Source organism: Anser anser (genome assembly GCF_964211835.1).
Source record: "Anser anser genome assembly, chromosome: 8".
NCBI lineage: Eukaryota > Metazoa > Chordata > Aves > Anseriformes > Anatidae > Anser > Anser anser.
The window spans coordinates 3551803-3571034 of record NC_139728.1 but is presented as its reverse complement, the minus strand read 5'-3'; the positions used below and the strand labels follow the sequence as shown (position 1 = coordinate 3571034).

At 36.2% G+C, this 19232-nt stretch overlaps 1 long non-coding RNA gene across 1 annotated transcript in view; it reads right to left on the bottom strand.

Annotated features, from left to right (window-relative positions):
• LOC310903743 overlaps positions 1-19232 on the bottom strand; it is a 136201-nt gene that overhangs the window by 74341 nt on the left and 42628 nt on the right. The window contains exons 6-9 of the long non-coding RNA XR_014587766.1: positions 17075-17160; positions 15258-15336; positions 3066-3164; positions 1381-1616 (exon numbers count right to left, since the gene is read on the bottom strand). This is a non-coding gene — a long non-coding RNA (uncharacterized lncRNA). The remainder of the gene's footprint in view (positions 1-1380; positions 1617-3065; positions 3165-15257; positions 15337-17074; positions 17161-19232) is intronic.

Sequence of the window (19232 nt, the reverse complement as noted above, 5' to 3'; positions counted from 1 at the left end):
TGAGAAAAGCAGAGAACAATTTTAGTCTTTAAGTTCGAGTTTTGTTTTTTCTTATTACTTTTCTCTGAAAACAAACCCAAAAGGGTAAAAGAATACAGCTGATTTCCAAAATACAGTGACATAAAATGCTTTTCTCATATATTTCCTCTGACAGTTTCTTCTTCCCACACTGCTCACCTAGGAATCACTCGTTATAATATTATGTTGACAGAGAAAATCCACACTTCTGTCATTCCCAAAACAACTCTCTGCTAATGCAGTATAAGGCATTATTTCCAGACTGTTTGGCAGATGCTTATCAAGTGAGCAGTCAGGTTCTGCTCTTCCACTCATTAGAGTGACCTGGAAAGAGTGCACAACACTTCCTTCCAGTCCAAACATCAATATTTCCTTCCCACAGCATTGACTTTGTGGCTGCTGGATACAGGTATTTTCTCATGTCAAAAAGAGAGTACAAAGGAGAACTGCAGTGCACAGGCGGAAGGCTAAGTCCTGCATTTTCCTTTTTTATATCTAGCCTGTTCACTGTTTTTACTGACCAGTGAAACTGATTTTTATTATCATATTATCTAAAAATACTTTGTCATTGCAGCGTTTAGCTGAACTAGACTAACAATCATATACCAAGTCAAGGACACCATGCACTGATACAAAAGGACATAATATGCAGATCTCAGTAAAACCAAGGTACTGGCAAAATAATATCATATAGATGACATAGGCATATCTATGATTAGACTTCTGTAAACACAACCAGATTCTGATGTACTAACATTCATAGCAACTTCTCATTTTCTGCTCCTTGTAACTCACTGATGCATAGAACATGCTTTAAGACTTCAGTTACAAAATCATTTGTTCTTTCCAATGCACCTCAAATGTTTGTCCTCATGAAGCACAGATAAGGGTCATGGGAAAGGCAATGCCTCCCAGGCAACCAGTGGAACCTGTGAAGAGCTGAAAGCAGCATTAACTAAAACAGAGACACAATGTAACGGGACAGCTTAAACTCTGAGCTTAAACTCTGGTGTATGTCTCACTTCAAAGAATACTCTAACCACCAATTTTACCCTGAAGTTTGCCACCAATGATCAAAACCATCACAGTGATATCCTACAGTATATCATACACCATCCTCTAGACCATCTGTAGTTAGAAAAGTGCAATTAACTTTCACATCATTGATGATAAAAAGATGCCTGATTTCTACTAAATCCAGAGGTATTGGGAGGCTGTGTTCATACGTCTAGGACAGTTATTAGAAATATGTTGAAAATTCTCCTATTTCAGCTGGCTCTTATGCTTATTAACATTGTAGTTCTTATTAAGAAACACTTCGTATCTATGATAATACTATAAATAAACTTGATGACCACTTACTTGTCAGGTACTGAAGACTATCTTAGTTCTGTACATCTCATCATTTTTTCTCTCGGAACATTCATGTGGGAAAATATGTTAAACTTGCACGTAAAACCTGCTGCCAATTTAGCCACTCTCCATGAAGGATGAAAGTCTTGTGTACGCTATAGCAGGCCAACAGCTTGTCAAAATAGCAGTTGAAACAGTAGGTTCCAAGTCATTAAATCTGAGTTTATGTTACACTCCAGAGATTCCTGAAATAGCAGAACGGTATGCATTACAGTGTAGGCAAAGTAAGACAGATGTTGCATTGACCTCTTCTCATTGGAATCTAGTCCGATACACTAAAGCTGCATTAAAGATGTCTGTAAAGTTGTACTGTGGACTCCTGAATAATAAGAATGAAAGGTGAATTTATGATGATAACAGTGCCTGATTCACATTGATATATATATATATTATATATATATAAATTACATTAAGGTCATACTTTTAGTGGTGAGAAAACATTCTTGGGTGTCTATTAATATTGACCCAAATTACTCTCCAGCAAAACTAAATCATTCCTAATTATCCTAGAGAAGAAGAATAAAAATGCTTTGATATTCTAATTCAACATTTCTTAAATTATCTGGGAGAACTTCAGAGACAGAGCTTCAATATTGAGAGAACTCATGTAACATCAGAAAATTATGCATAAGCATAATTAATATAATTTGAAACATGTAGTGTCGGCAAGAATTAGAAGTCAAGGTGGACAATATCCACTACTCTCCCCTCATCGGCCAAGCTAGTCATTTCATCATAGAAAGTTTTCAGGTCTAACAAGCATGACCTCCCCTTTGTGAATCCATGCTGACTACTGCCAATCACCTTCTCACCCTTTGTGTGCTTGGAATAGTTTCCAGATTCTAAAATACACATCTTTGATATTCTCCATAAAGTAGAGCACTGAAAAAAAAACATGCAAGTTCCCTTCAGAAAACAAAGGTAGAAACATGAATTCTGAGTTGAAAAAATCACATCATTAGTCAGTCTCTTCTAAACTACAATCTTCAGACACAGAAGCTTTAAGAAAAAAAGGCTAAAATAGACACTCACTCTGACAGAAGATGTCTGGGGGAATAGATATAGAAAGGATCGGGACTTGATAAGATCCAGGAGTAAGTAACTCTGAGTAACTGCAAAGATTGATCGCCTAAGAAATACTATCTCCCTTTTTCCATTACTACCGGAGTTGTCTTTTGTTTAATGAAATTAGAATGGACTTCTGAACTCATTCTAAAGATATGAAATACTGAGAGTTTACATCATCATCATTACTTTTTTATTATTATTATTTACACCTGGACACAAATTTTGGGGCATGTCTGAACTTCTATTTCTTTTTGTTGACATCTAAGTGAAGATGGAAAGCTAAGGTATCAAGACAAATTTCTGAAAGCTGATAATCATTTTGTCATAATGAGAATTAACTGTATTTTTCCTAAACTTAAATATATATATATATTTTAAAGAATTCAGTTTATTTTCAGCTTTCTAGCTTTCTCTTTTTTGTGTGTGTGGAATATAACATTTCTTTAAATTTTGTGTGGAGGACCACAGCTGTGATCATACACTTAAGCAATGTGAAGAAACTATTGTTTTTGGCAACACTGATCAGAACATCCAAGGACAATTAAACATCTGGTTTTACCACTTACCTTAATTATTACTTTGTAAAGAGCCTAATGATTTACTGATACTCTTGGGATTCTTCAAATCTTGACTTGATCTGTGCACACACAGCATTATCACTTCACCTAGTGTAGCAGAAGATACGTAAATGCTAGAAAGCTTTCCCTGGTGGTCAAACTATCAATGGTCATAAATTAACTGAGGTAATTGAACCTATGTAATTTTAATGTATTGAAGCCAGTAAGGCTATTTTTATACTTAAAGTTGTATACTCTCTTACTTTACCATACAGGAGATTTCACTTCTGTAAGAAATAGGAGGAAAAATAATTGGATTTTACAAGTTCTCTGATAAGACCCAAACCAAGATAAATTTACACGAACAGTAAGGGAGTCAGTGTTTGCTCAGGAGCTTTCTGTCATTCACACTGTCATTGATGTTTCACCTGTCTTTCTGAACAGGGTATTTTTAAGGCACCCATCATCACAGGTATACCATCTCCTATAACCCATCTGGGGTACCTGGTCTGCAATGGTGTTTGATCATTAACTTTAATTAAGCACATTTTATGTACCTCTCAGGGATGTCAACAGTGGTGGATTCTAGTGGTTATGTTGATCACTTGCATACACAATGCACACACATTCCCTCATGGGATTTACAAGGCATTTGGAAAGCTTTTAAAAAATAGGTGGTAACGGTAGTGTTAGTACCTCCACAGCACCCCTCTCTTTCAACTGTTCTGGTCTTAACTTTCCATGCCTTTTTTCCTTCCATTTTTCCTGTCTTTCTCAATTTCTGTATAGCAATAAATTACAAATCCCACTAGGAATTTCTATATATTGCATAATCAAGCAAACTGTGGCACTTTTGTAATGGCTTTGCATAGTATTCACTGCAAAGAATTGCAATCCACTAGCAAAATTTCAGCCAATTCTGAGAAAGAACTACATGTTAGGGCTCTCAAACACAAGTGTAACTTGAAAATATAAACTATTTTAAATTGGGCTACTTACAACTTAAATGCAAATGGAATGTACACATTAAAATTGATAAAACAATGTCTTTTGATTTTTTATAGAGTCTTTGAAAGATTTCCTACAAACTAAATTAGAAGTCACAAAAGCTTATGATTTTAATTAGGATAAGATTTAAGAAATTGATCTGAACAGATTATGTTTTGCCTATTTCAGAATATTTTGGACAACCATGCCCCTTTTAAAAGATTAAGCATGGAAAAAGGCAATGGCGTAATCACAAACTTGAAGAAAAAAAAAAATGAAGTGAAACCCAAATATGCTGTAAGCAATTCACATGAGAGGAAAATATGTATATGTACACATCTACAGGGGTGCTCATGAAAAGATTAAAAACCACTAGAAATCAATCATAGCACGAAAAAAAGGTAACCAATTCATCCACATTGCGGTTCTGTCTTCCGGCAGTTATCAGTAAAGCAGAGACCTGTATAGATTGCACAGATTACTGCAAAGCAGAAACTCTCGGGTACTCAAAGAAACGTATGTGCTGCATACTTGTTGGTTGAAATAAAGAGGTGCTGAAATAAGGATTTGCATAGCGAAATGTTGGATACTCTTAAGATGATAAGAACTAAGTGCTTCTAAGTAAGATACCAACCAAGTAATCACTATTAGGAGGGTTCAGATAGCAATATAAAAGTATTTTAAACAGCCAGAAAGGGTAATCAAGCTATTATTTGTTATACCACCAGATAAGAAGTGCATGGGACAAAGGCTCCATCTCTACAAGTAAATGAAATTGGTCATGTACTTTTCTTTGGCTTATCCTTTACATTAAACTCCCTTACAGTTCAAAGCATGGTGATCACACCCAAACTGCCTGCTGGGAATGGTTCCCTGTAAATGCTAACCTTTGAATCATAGCGGTGTATTGTCTGGGAGAGAGCTTGTGAGCCTGAACTGAAAAGGTGTCATGCAGCCTCCCAACGCATCAATGGCTTAGGTGGATGAGAGCCACTATAAATTCTTAAGTTAAATGTTTAACTCTTCTGCTCTCTGCTGCAGCATTATGCTAATCCAAGAATTTGTTAAAACATGAGAATTTTGCATGGCCTTTTTTTTTTTTTTTTTTTTAATCTTGAAAGAAATAGCAAGATTCGCAAACCTATCTATAACTGTCATCTTCAACACCTTCTCTGTATGTTTGCTGCACTGGCATGGAGGATGAGAGATCACTGATGCAGGCAGTACATCTGCCAGTATTACGCCCGTAGTGAGCTCAGCCTATTTCACATAGCAATAGCAGCACAACATGGATAAATTAGAGCATCCAGGCTGAAATTCTTAGTCCACCCTGATTCTCAAAAGACTTTTCCATTTTTATTTAATAAAATAAAAAAACACATATATTTTTCCAGTTCCTCTGAGAAGTATCAGGGGCTTTGTCCCTTTAAGAAAACTTCAATATCAGTAGATGAAAAATGCTCAAATTCTCAAGGCTATTTTTATGATACACAACATATATCCACTAATAGCCTTATGTCTGAATTAATTTTCCCAGGATCCCAGAATACCCCTGTAAAACTAGCACAAAAACATCTATTCTAGCAGAAGGGAAGAAAATAAATTAATACAAATTTGTCTGTCTGCATTTGGGATCTGTTGTCTGCAATACCTTATTTTAAAAAAAATTATAAACCAGTCATACTGTTGATTCTGGTCATTAATTATATGGTCCAATATTTATATTGATTATTATGATCTTCAAAGGCAAACATAAGCAGAGCTATTCTTTTCAACTATTACTGTGCTTTTTTATTATAAAAATGTGAAAATTTTTGATTACAACAATTTCTTTTTCAAATCTTTTAGGTTTCTTTGATTTTTTTCTTTTTTTTGTTAGCAGGCTTGTTATTTTCTGTGAAAAACAATATACAATGATCAACCCTACCACATTAAGAGGAAGGATCTGAGGTGGAATGAAAGAAATAATACAAGTTGCACTGACAGGAGAGGAAAAAAAAAAAAAATCCATAGCAATGATAACAACGTGAAAACCTACAAATCATTGTTCAAGATCTCTCCATTAGCACTGAACAAACACCACTGGCATCTGATTTAATAATACTTTCATGTTTAAGCATTTCTGCATTTTACGTTTTCATCCTCTCCAACATATTCTTTCAGTTGTGAGTTTGCAGTGTGTGTATTTGTAGAAGTCCAAAATATCTGCTGAAAATATAGCAGTCTAATCAATTGCATTGCGTAAAAAAAATCATCATCATAAAACTTGATTATTCTAGCAAACCCCAAGGAAACACCAAGACTCACCCAAAAGTGATGGAAGACATTGAACATAAGAACAAGAACATAAAACGCAGGTGAAAGACTGGATTGAATTTTGTCAAAGCTGGATGTGAAAGCTTTTGCTCTTGCTAGATGTTTGCAAACATTTTGTGCCTTGCTTTTTGCTATTGCCATTTCAAGTTCAAAGCTAGAAAAGGTCATGTGATATTTTACAATATAACAGTCCTAAAAAAAAAAAAAAACTTCAGTCTTGCCTATGGGTTCATTAAATCTCTCAAACTGAAAGACATGCTTTAAATGCTACAACTAGTTGCCAAATACTATTCACAAATCTTTACTGTCCCAAAATATGGACATTTGAGGACAGAAGCAGAGGTAAATATTCTGGCTATTTTCATAGATTTCTTCTCTGGATACCCAGTACCCTGAGCTGGTGGAAGGGGATGGGGAGCAGGATGTGGCCCTCACTATCCATGAGGAAATGGTTGGCGACCTGCTACAGCACTTGGATGTACGCAAGTCGATGGGGCCGGATGGGATCCACCCGAGGGTACTGAGAGAACTGGTGGAGGAGCTGGCCAAGCCGCTTTCCATCATTTATCAGCAGTCCTGGCTATCAGGGGAGGTCCCAGTCGACTGGCGGCTAGCAAACGTGACGCCCATCTACAAGGGGTCGGAGGGTAGACCCGGGGAACTATAGGCTTATTAGTTTGACATCCGTGCCAGGGAAGCTCATGGAGCAGATTATCTTGAGTGTCATCACGCGGCACTTGCAGGGCAGCCAGGCGATCAGGCCCAGTCAGCATGGGTTTATGAAGGGCAGGTCCTGCTTGACGAACCTGATCTCCTTCTATGACAAAGTGACACGCTTAGTGGATGAGGGAAAGGCTGTGGATGTGGTCTACCTTGACTTCAGTAAGGTTTTGACACCGTTTCCCACAACATTCTCCTCAAAAAACTGGCTGCTCGTGGCTTGGACTGGTGTACGCTTCGTTGGGTTAAAAACTGGCTTGATAGCCGGGCCCAAAGAGTTGTGGTGAATAGAGTTAAATCCAGTTGGAAGCCGGTTACTAGTGGAGTCTCCCAGGGCTCAGTACTGGGGCCAGTCCTCTCCAATATCTTTATCGATGATCTGGATGAGGAGATCGAGTGCACCCTCAGTAAGTTTGCAGATGACACCAAGTTAGGTGCGTGTGTCGATCTGCTCGAGGGAAGGAAGGCTCTGCAGGAGGATCTGGATAGGCTGGAGCGATGGGCTGAGGTCAACTGCATGAAGTTCAACAAGGCCAAGTGCCGGGTCCTGCATCTGGGGCGCAACAACCCCAGGCAGCGCTACAGGCTGGGAGATGAGTGGTTGGAAAGCTGCCTGGCAGAGAAGGACCTGGGAGTACTGGTTGATAGTCGGCTGAATATGAGCCAGCAGTGTGCTCAGGTGGCCAGGAAGGCCAACAGCATCCTGGCTTGCATAAGAAACAGTGTGGCCAGCAGGTGTAGGGAAGTGATTGTCCCCCTGTACTCGGCTCTGGTGAGGCCGCACCTCGAGTACTGTGTTCAGTTTTGGGCCCCTTGCTAGGAGAAGGACATGGAGGTGCTCGAGTGAGTCCAGAGAAGGGCGACGAAGCTGGTGAGGGGTCTGGAGAACAAGTCTTACGAGGAGCGGCTGAGGGAGCTGGGCTTGTTCAGCCTGGAGAAGAGGAGGCTCAGGGGCGACCTTATCGCTCTCTATAGGTACCTTAAAGGAGGCTGTAGTGAGGTAGGGGTTGGTCTGTTCTCCCACGTGCCTGGTGACAGGAGAAGGGGGAATGGGCTAAAGTTGTGCCAGGGGAGGTTTAGGTTGGATATTAGGAAGAACTTCTTTACTGAAAGGGTTGTTAGGCATTGGAATGGGCTGCCCAGGGAAGTGGTTGAGTCACCATCCCTGGAGGTCTTTAAGAGACGTTTAGATGTTGAGCTTAGTGATATGGTTTAGTGGAAGACTTGTTAGTATTAGGCAAGAGATTGGACTGGGTGATCTTGGAGGTCTCTTCCAACCTAGACGATTCTGTGATTCTGTATATTTTTTCAGTAAAACTTCTTTCAAACTAAACTTCATGTTCACTTAATGCTCTGGCAGTTTGGAAACAACAAATTAAACTAATGGTGTGGAATTCAGAAAGCCACGTTCATGTGGGAAAATTGTTGTTTTATGAACTAACACTGATGAAAGTAAGAGAATCGCAGTTAATATGTAATGACCATTAGTTGTAGTGATACAAACGCACCATTTCTCAAAATATGAATGCATATAAAGTTTATATTTAATATTGATATATTATGTCTATAACCACATTGTACCATGCACAAACACACACACAGGTCTACCATAATGAGAAAATACACAACTTTCCACAATAATCCAGGTACAGCTAGTTTCCCAGAAAACAGGAATCCTTATTATCATACAAACATGTTTTGTTGTATGCATCATACCACCAGTCTAATAAAAGAATCAGAAAAAAAAGTTCATACGCTTTTCTGCTGTCCCCCTCACCTAATTCTCCTTTGCACGTATCACTCTCAAGCAGAAGAATACCAGTACCTTAGTTAAACCCCCAAATGTCTCCAACTAAAAATCTCCCCTGGAAACCCTAGAGCTTTGTCTGAAGCCCTGCTATTTCTGTTAAATTGCCTTCTGCAGGGAGCCTGAAGCCAGAAGAAGAGCCAGAATGACCAAAGTATTCATATTTGGCCTAGATGCAAATCTATACTGCTACTTTGAATGATTGCACTGATGCACGTGGAGCTACAGATTCTTATTTAAATAACTATGATGAAAGTAATTTCAAGAAATTTTGATTATTTTAATATGTGGTTGCATTTTTAGTTTTTACTTTGATATAAAGCATACTGCTACCTTTAAAGAACAACCAAGCAATTTTAATTTGTCCTCTTAATTTCTCAGTTTGTGGTCTGTAAAACCTGAGTTTTCTAATCACATGATGTGAAGACTTAACACAATTTCCATAATATTCACCTGTTTTTTTAAAGTGCTTGCAATATCCTGGGATCGACTCTTAAACATGAATTTCTGCCTTCTCTTTTTTACCCTTTTCTACTTCTCCAAAACTAAGGTTTTCCTTATTTTAACTAGAGTTGAAATTGGTCCAACTCTTCATGGTTTACCAGATCAAAAACTCTTCACTTCACAAACAGAAATCTACCAAGTCAAGACCCTGATGCACACAGAAGCTTCATCAGCTGATGCTAGCAGAGTTCTTAGAATTGTATTCTTTACCTGGTTATTGATGCCAAGCCAACAAAAAGAAGGGGATGATTTTTATTTATCTCAGCCTATAACTTTAATATTTGAATAGTAGAAGCAACAAGACCTACAAAGCCCCCTTGCCCCAGAAAATAAACAAAGATAAAAAAGAAAAAGAAAACTGGAAATCCAGAGAAAATGAAAAGATGGGCAGACAAAAGAGAAAGCTATGATGCGCTGTATTCTCATGATTTTTATTTATATTGCACTGGTTCACACACACAGGGCTAGGCACAGTCTCCCAAACCAGATTTATCAGTTGGACTAAATAACCTTTTGATCTCCACATAGCTACAAGTTGCAGCCAACCCTGCAGGATCCCCCTACGGTAGTTATATAAATTTGCAGATAGTTTCCCTCAGAAAAGTTTGCAACTGAAGCAGAGTTCTGTTAACAGCTGTATCATACTTAATTCTTAATTGATGCATATACTCAAGTTCTCAAAAAGTACTTAACTCTATCCCTCAAAGAAAACTGCAAGATATTTTCCTAGTAACTTTAGTACCAACAGTATTAAGCCAATATTGAGCAACTTAGACAGACCTTTCTGTTGCTGTTCCCTGACATTTGTATTGAGTGTTACTTGCCACCTGTTGAGACAGGTAAGTAACTACTAAACACTAGGGGTGAGGAAGAAACTCTTCCCTCCACCTCAGTTGGAATACTCTTGGCCAGCATGGGTCTTCCTGCTCTTAAAGTAAGAATGTTGATAAAACACTTCATAAATTTCTGTCAATTTCCAAAACAACAGTCTGTATTCTTCCAGAGCATTTATCAAAGTACACGTGTTTACATAACTTGTCATGGAAATTACCTTTTGATAAAAAGCAGAAACATAGGAAAACTGATTTCATAACCTGAGGGAAGTTCTATTTTATTTTTATAAGTGAAGGCAAAGGCATCCAGATAAACCTCTGACAAAATCTTTATTATTTCTATGCATCTATGTATATAATATATATATATACAGGTGGGGTGTTCTTTAGCATTTGTACCAGCCAGAGATAGACAGCTTGCTAGACCATTTATTAGTTGACTGGCTTGGAAAGAAGCATCAGTGCAAATGTGTGGCTTTAAAACATTGTCATGAAACAGAATAGAAATATCTGTGCTCTTCAGAACTGTATCAGGAAATGTTCGTTACACATGACAGACTCATTGTGCTGTTATCAACAATATAAGACTGAGTTTCCCTAAATTAGAGGGGCTTTTAGTGTAAAAATGACTACTAGCCATTTCTAAAATAGATATCTACTTATTTCCATTTTAAAAAACAGTAGCTATAGAGCACTTTGTCAGCTTGGGTGTTTAATAGAGATTACATATTAACTTTGCCTTTAAGTCCATGAAAGAAAGCCTTCTGGTTAGTGACATTGTTTCAGTGGAATGAATTATCTGCAGAGAAACACATTAGAATTATTTATTTTTCTAAATTTCATTTTAACAAAAATAAGTATCATTAATTGTTCAAAATGACTTGCAAAAGAGAACTCAACATACTAGTAGTGAAGATAAGGTTGTCTGTGTTGACTATGTTGTCTACCATACAACATGACATGAATAATTACTATTAGAATAATGAAAACTGCAATTAGGGTGAGATACAATGACTATATAGTGATTCCTATCTCCACTTCCCTTAGTTTCATTTACTTTTTAGTTACTCTTTAGAATGAATATTAGAAAAGACAAGCCAGGAAGAGAAGGAAATGAACCTAAGGTAAACAAGAGTGATTTATTTCAAGAATAGGAAACTGGTGATTGACACAAAGGAGGATATATTGCTTCACTTTATCTTGTTACGGAAGATTAGTGCAAAGACAGAAGATTCCTGAAGAGGGAACAATCTACACTGTCATTCACTTCTGCTTAAATCACATAAATGTCTTGAAGGCTTGAAACTGCAAATAAATTAGAATCATTAAGAGATTTTGAAAGCGAAACAAGAACTTGTCTTCTTGCAAATACATGCCGCACACAAAAACAGGGATAGATTTTGCACTGAGTCATTTAAAAGAGTGTTGGTAAATTCTTTTCTACAGAACTCTGGCAACTTACAGTACTAAATGAGGAAGACTATTAAAATGTTGTGGTTTGCAGCCATGTGACTGAAGAAATGGAATCCCTTCAAAGGCCTGTTTTGGTTTTCCAGAAGCAAACAGAAACTCTGTTCTGATCCCTACTTGAAAGGGGGAATTCCAGCAGCTGCACTTCTCACTCTGTGTCCTAATTAGATTTTGGCACAGTCATTCATAGTCAGGACATATAGTATATATATCCCAGTTACAGAGGGTAGGATAACTAGTTCTTTTGAGTATGAAAGTTGTTAACAATGCCAATATCTAGTAGTTTTGATCAGAATACAATATAAGTGAACACCACAGCAAGATATGCTGGTCATCTCAAATCATTTTTTCTGCATCATAGTAGAGTTGTTAGTGGTTTTCAGATCTATAGAGATAGCTTGTTTCTCTACTGGGGGAAAAAGAAAAAGAAAGAAAAAGTATACCATGCATCGCATCAAATAATACTCCTGAAGAGGACTGGATTTTTAGTTTAGAATTATAGTGTTACTAATATGTGCAAATTCTTGTAAAGGGCAGTCAGTATATGCAGTTCCTTCAAGTGACCAAACCTAGATCCTTATTTTTACTGGCATTATCAAAATATAACAATCTAATATATATGCTTTTTGCTTTCTGAAGTACACTTACTATATGACAACATTGTGAATTCTGCCATATTTCTGAGAAATTAATGTTTTGTCTCATGCACAGAACCTGCATGTTGAAGAGGCAATCAAATACTGAAGAAAGCAGCTGGGTTTTTTCCCCTGAAGTAGCAATCCTCTACTGTCACACAGAGTAAGAGCTGTTCTGTTTTCCTTTGCACTCTATAAGCAGATAAGAGCATATGGTTTATAATCTCCAATCTTCTGGTGAATGTTATTTCTCAGTTTGAAAACAAAGCCCAAGTAATAGCAAATAAAGCTCTGCTGAATGATCTAATTTTAAGCATTTGGGGTTTAAGGGTTTTTGTATGAGATACTGTGAGAACCAAAAGCAGCTGTCTAGAATAGCGCAATTAAAAATCTCTCTGATATGAAAGATCCTCCACAATGTTACACAATTAAAACAAATGGAAACGCAGTAGCTTTGATTCTGTAGAATATATTGATGAGTTGTTTCAATACTGCCAGGATGACAGTAAGTAATTAGATAGGTACTCTGACAGTTTCATTTGTACTCACGTACAAACTTTGAATGACATAAAGAGAATCATCTTCATTATGGAATAAATTGTCTGAAATTTATTACTGACTTCAGACAGGTATGAGAGGAATGTCATGCGGAAAAATGTGCTGCCCCTTAACTTTAATTTCTGTGTTACCCCACTAAGTATTAAAACTCCAGAAGGAGGTTTTATAAGGATAAAAATATATAATCAAAAGTCTAACAACAGTAAACAAATGTAACAAGAGATATAAGTAGTTCTTATACCAATCCACAAGCAAACATTGAGGTGCAATTAAGTGGGTTATGAATCTGAAGAGTAATATACTTGTAAGTAATTATGACATTTCTAGGAATTTACCATTCATTAAAAAGAGACCAGCTAAAAGAGGCTTCCCTAGGAGGAAATATTTTGCAAGATATTCTTTACAATTCAAGGTTCAAATTCATGCCTGTCACAGACTGGTTTGAGTTGATTTGTACAAGGCATGATCAAAGTCCTTAAGGAAATAAAAAAGTATAATATTGAGTAAAGGTGTTACTAGATTAATTTTTATAGCTCACGTTACAACTGTACCAATGCAAACTTCAGAAAAATTTCATCAGTGAAAGGCACCCTGCAGATAACTATTTCCAGGATTGCAAGAGTTGTGAAATCTCTAAACACCTCCTGATGCAGTATGCCAAATGGAACATAAAAGCAATGACGTACAAATGCACAGCCAGCATAAACAATATTCTTGCCATAGAATTAGCATTAAGCAAATGCAAAAAGTTCAGGTAGTTCATGTTACTGAGGGATTGTAGTCTTGGTAATAATACAGTAGGCTATTTTAATTGCTACAGTTCAGCATATATTTCTCACAGTTCAAGGTCCCCTTAGCCCTCAACCAGCTATCCTGACACATTTCCACAGAGCTATTGAGTAAAGAAGTGCAGGAGAGAGGGGTGTTTTTTACTGATGATGACTATTATTTTTTATGCGAGGTTACACACAGATCATGTTCCACTTCAATGTATTATGCATCTGGAATTATGATCAGACTGGAAACACCAATCAAAATCATTTCAGTCTGTTTTTTTGTAAATGAAAATCATCTCTGTTAGGAACAGCATTAACTCTACTGACATTAGCTACTGGTGGACCATTTTATATTAGGGCAATACATTTGAGCTTTGTGTTATGCAAAATAATTCAGATATAAAATGATGACTGACATTCTCATCTGAAATGTGAATTTACTTGGTTTTGTGTACCCACTCCCCCGGCCCCCTCACTGAGTTTAAATGAAAAAAAATATGTATGGTATTATTGTCAGAATAAAAAATTTGATACAGTTCAGTCAATGTGCACTGCCTTTGCAGAAATCAAGAAAATCACATGCGGAAGTCATGAAATACATCACTTTAACACTTCACCCTCTCTCATCTTATTATGGCATAAAAGAAGGAACTTTTAACCAAAAGTGTAATACTGTGATAGGTTGCTTTAGCTGGCTTTAAACAGCTGCACTAAAGGAGTATGGAAAGCACAGAAGAATGTTGAGCACTGATCTTCCCACCAGCCTTCCTGCCTTAAATAAACACAATATACACAACCCAGTGAGAGAACATATGCCTTTGCAGGAGTAGAATTCTGACTGAAATCCTTCTGCCAAATAAATATATCCAGAAAACAATATTAGAATATTTTCCCTTCAGGTGAGGTTAATGAAAGTACTTGTAATGTCAGTCTCTCACAAAATAATGAGAAGAGAATATAAATATGAAGAGAACATAAAAATATTATTTTTCTTATTAATATCTGTTCTGATTAAAGTAGGTTCATACAAGCAGAATACATAATCAGAATTTCAAAGTAGAATGACAACATTGATTACACAAGGAAAATATTTATAGGTGTGGTTTGGAACAAATATTGAGCTTCATATTCAATAGAAGTTTGGCTTTGTCATTCATTTTGACAGATATTTGACCACTACTGTAATAACACAGTTTAAGGAAACCTAATGAGTGTTTTAAAAAAATTACATAATGTGTATTTGTACATTGTTTAAAACAGTCTGGATGTAGTACTTAGGCAGTATTTCACTATGTTTAAAAAATAATAGAATATCCAGACAAACACATATATAAAGATCCTACAAAATTGCTAAAAAATAAAAATATCCCCAAGAACAGCAGCGCATCATACATCTCCAACTGGTGTATCATTCAGCAGACACAAATTGTCCCTGCTTAAGAATTTTAATCCTTCCTGTTTTTAGAAATGATTCTCCTAAAATGCTGAAAACTAAGTTAGGTTGTAGGACTTACTGGATACTTAGCTAAATGAGCTTGACTCTCTATTTGAACCTTATTTAGTTTATAAAAAAATAAATTAATTAATTAACATACCTGGGACTCCAGAAAAGCCTCACAAATCTAAAATTGTCTGGCAAGAATGGACTTTCAGTAGCTCAGTAGGACTGGTCTCCTAGAACACAAGAGAGGCCTGATTGTTAAATAAGTTAAACAAAGCAGATATAATTTAAGTAATGTTTTACTGTACAGTTTTACAAGATTAATTTCAAACACAGTATATTACATAAAACCACAAAACCACAGTGTGAAAAAAAATATATATTATATATATAAAATATATATATAAAAGTGTGGCACCATTAGCCTGAACATTTGATACTAATAGTAACTACCATATTATATCACAATTTTTAAATAGACATAAAAGAATAGCGAGGAACCCAAAGAAGAGAACAAAAAGCTCAGAAATATAAGAAATTGTCTTTCCCAATACGGTAAGTTTACCTAATCAAGTGAATCTTGTTTCTCTACTGGGTATTTAAACGATGGTATGTGAACAGCCAGTTAGTCTAACCCAAGTTGTAAGTCAGAACACAATTATCTCTGACTCAGCCGTGTGCTTTCTTGTGAGGTGTTACAGAGCAACAAAGAAATTCTAGTCTGAAACAATAGCTACAGATGTGACAGGTTGAGAAAGATACACCAGAAAATAGCATGCAATCTATTTCTTTTAATTCAATATACTTCTGCCTTTTTTCTACTATGACCTCTTTAGAGATACACATGATGACATTCTTGTTTTGATATTTTTGCTACTCTACAAATAGTAGCAAAAATCAAACAAATCAGCTAAATTATACCTTCTGAGAAAGAACCATCAAGAGAATAAAGAAAAAAATCATCCCACTTAAATGTCTTTACTTCACTGGGAAATTGTAGTACCAAAATATTCTAAAAAGGTCACTATATTCAATCTTCAATTCTGTCTCTACAACCCCAAATGGTCTTACAGACAAATAACGTTTATCTCCTAAAATTTCGCCTTTAGAAAACTGAACAATTTTAACTGACTTTTTGACTTAAGAAATGAAACAATGCTGAAAATAGTTGTTTAAAGAAAGTAAAAATAATTTTAAAAACACAGCAAAATATTTTCCAGGGTATTGTTGGTGATGGCACTGGCTTGACATTTGTGTGGTTTGATTTTTATATTGTTCTTGTTGATCTCTCTGTTATGTTTACTTATCATTAATATTGTTATGTTTACTTATCATTAATATTCTTGCTGTTTTAATGAATATTCATGAAGTGGGTGCAAATGTAATGAAGCCAATAGGTATTTACCATTTACTTTTAGAAGTCAATATCAATAAGAGCCATAGATACATTCAGTCTAGCATGTTGTTTTTAATGAGGGGCAAGAGATGTAGATGAGGAAGGAAGGTACCTTAGGTAAAAGACAAAGACATACTGATTGAATTCTCCACATATGACCTTAGCACATATTGGTAGCCACACAGCCTGTTTGCAAGGACAGTCCAAGAAATTTTAGATTAGAACTGGAAACTATTTGCCAAAGTTTTTTTTGGACTACCTTTATGTCAGGATTTTGTCTCACTAAATGATGGATAAATGCCGTGGAAAAGAAAATGTCTATGGCAAAGAGTTCACAACATGTTTATGAGCATTCATGTTCTAAATCTGGTACTAACAGTTTTGCATTCCAACAAAGAGAAACATTCCATTAGAACCAACTAGACAAACACAGTCTGCTTCAACAAAGCACTCACAAGCAAGCTGTGAGAGCTAGAAGCAAGCTGTGAGAGCTAGAGTAACTTCTACACACATCAAAGATTTCCAAATAACTGACAGGTCACAGATATATTTTCACAATTTTCAGATATATTCACCTGCTCTCAACTGGCTTGTAGGTGCCTTCTTACACCTCACATTTTCATCTCCCAGGTTTCGCATTTTCATCTCCCAGGTTTCAGTGCTATAGTGAGATACGGAGTATTTAGGCGAATGCAAATAACTGAAATTACCCATATAAACTTTATTATAGAGCTATTTTTTGTTTTCGTTTATTTGTTGTTGTTGTTCATTTTTTAATGAAAAATGGGGAGAAAGACTTAATGCAAGCAAAGATTTTGTCTGGGTCTTATTTTATTCCATAGTGTGTGTAACTTTACCAATTTTTTTTTTAAACCTTCTTCAAGTGTGCTGTACTATACACACAGCAACAAAATACCACAGACCTAAGCATTTTATGAATAAGAACTACTAGTATCTAGAGATACATCAAGTACATACTCAAACACTTTTCTAAACTGTTCATTCTATTCTGTCTGAAACAGATTTAAAAGTTGATTTCTTTTCTTTTCAGTCCTGGACATCACTATAATTTAGGACAGATTAAAAGAGACAGCCTAATGAGGAATTCTGCAATGGCTGCTTGCCAAGAAATCAATCAAGTGATCTCTTTAAAAGTCAATCAGTAACCTCACTAAACTAGCGAGAAATAGAAGCTGTGACTTTCCCAGCCTCATTCCCTACAGATTTCTGATGCACCAAAGGGCTAATAGCGAGAAATACTGCCTAAATCTCCCTGTCATGCACTGATAGGTCACTGACTAGGGTCAGAGGTACTAAGTAATAAGGTCACAGAGACAAATACGGCTATAGTGATAATACCCCTTTAAGGATTTATGTTATTTGCATGAAGTTTGCTATGTAAAATCAAGTCATCTTAAGAAAATGTCAGCTTCACTTTTCAGGCTCCCAGCCTTTACTTGCTGCCAGTTACTGCCATGATGATTCATCCTTATGAGTAGTCACCCTAATAAGTAGTAAACAACTGCTAGTAAGTGCCCTGAAACAGCACAGCAAGAGGCAGCCTCAGAAAAGCCTTTGTGGCACACTCTGGAAAATAAGAAAGCCCAAAGGAAGTGATAACAAAGAATGCTATGTATCTGGGGCATTGTAATTGTGTTCTTTTCACCTGATTTGCTGAAATCAGGCATATATAATGCTTGCTGTCATATCACTCACATATTTGACATACCATTGTCTGTTCACCTCTTGATCTTTTCCACATGGTCACAGATACAACTTCTCTTTGAAACAACACACATGATGCTGCACTTACAAGAGGAGTAATAGATTTTTTTTCTAATCATATTAAACTTAAAAGCTAATGAAGAAAGTGTCAAGCAATTAACAAATAACAATGAAATCTCAAAGAGTAACTTTCTGAAGTGTATAGCACCAAATGCCTGCTGTAATTACTGCAGATCTCTGAACTAGATTTTTCAATACCTACCTCAATACCTATTTTTAAATACTTGTTAACCCACCAAATCTTAATCTTCAGGAAGAGTTCTCTAACCCCTAGAGCCTTAGTAATTTTTTTTATAGATGAAGTCATACTCAATTAAGATCTAGTGATTTGATTAAAGACTTTCTGAGACGAAACAGGTTCTTTTCTTTGTGATTATAATGTTCATTCAGGATTACATCCACTCCCATGCTGAGGTCCGGCACACAGCCTATGCTCTGTTTAAGACATATTTAATCCCACAGGGCTCTCTTTGCATACATCAGTTTGTTCTCCACATCTTGCAGCTCTAAATCATCAGTGAACAATGTCATCAAGAATCAGAATTAGACACCAAATCATTTAACGGAAGCTTTAATTCATTTTCATATGCCATTCCTTTCTTGAATTCATTTTCATAACCCTGTTCCAAGAGGTATGAAAGGATTATAATGCTCAGAAGCATTTCTAAAATGTTAATTTCCAGAATTAGATACGTTGTTTTTTTTTTTTCCCTTTAACTGAAAATTGGACCTTTAATATTTTGTTGTATTAGGTATGCAAAACAAGTGACCACTGTTTTCATTTAAGCACCCACTAACACACTGTAAGACTGCTATATCTACCTTACCTGAAGCCTTACTTTGTCTATGCTAAAGAAGGAAAATGCTGTCAATTTTTCTTCCTCCTAAGTCATACCTTTGAAACCACTTTTTCATCTTCTTTGGGGATTTTTTTTCCCAAAAATTTGT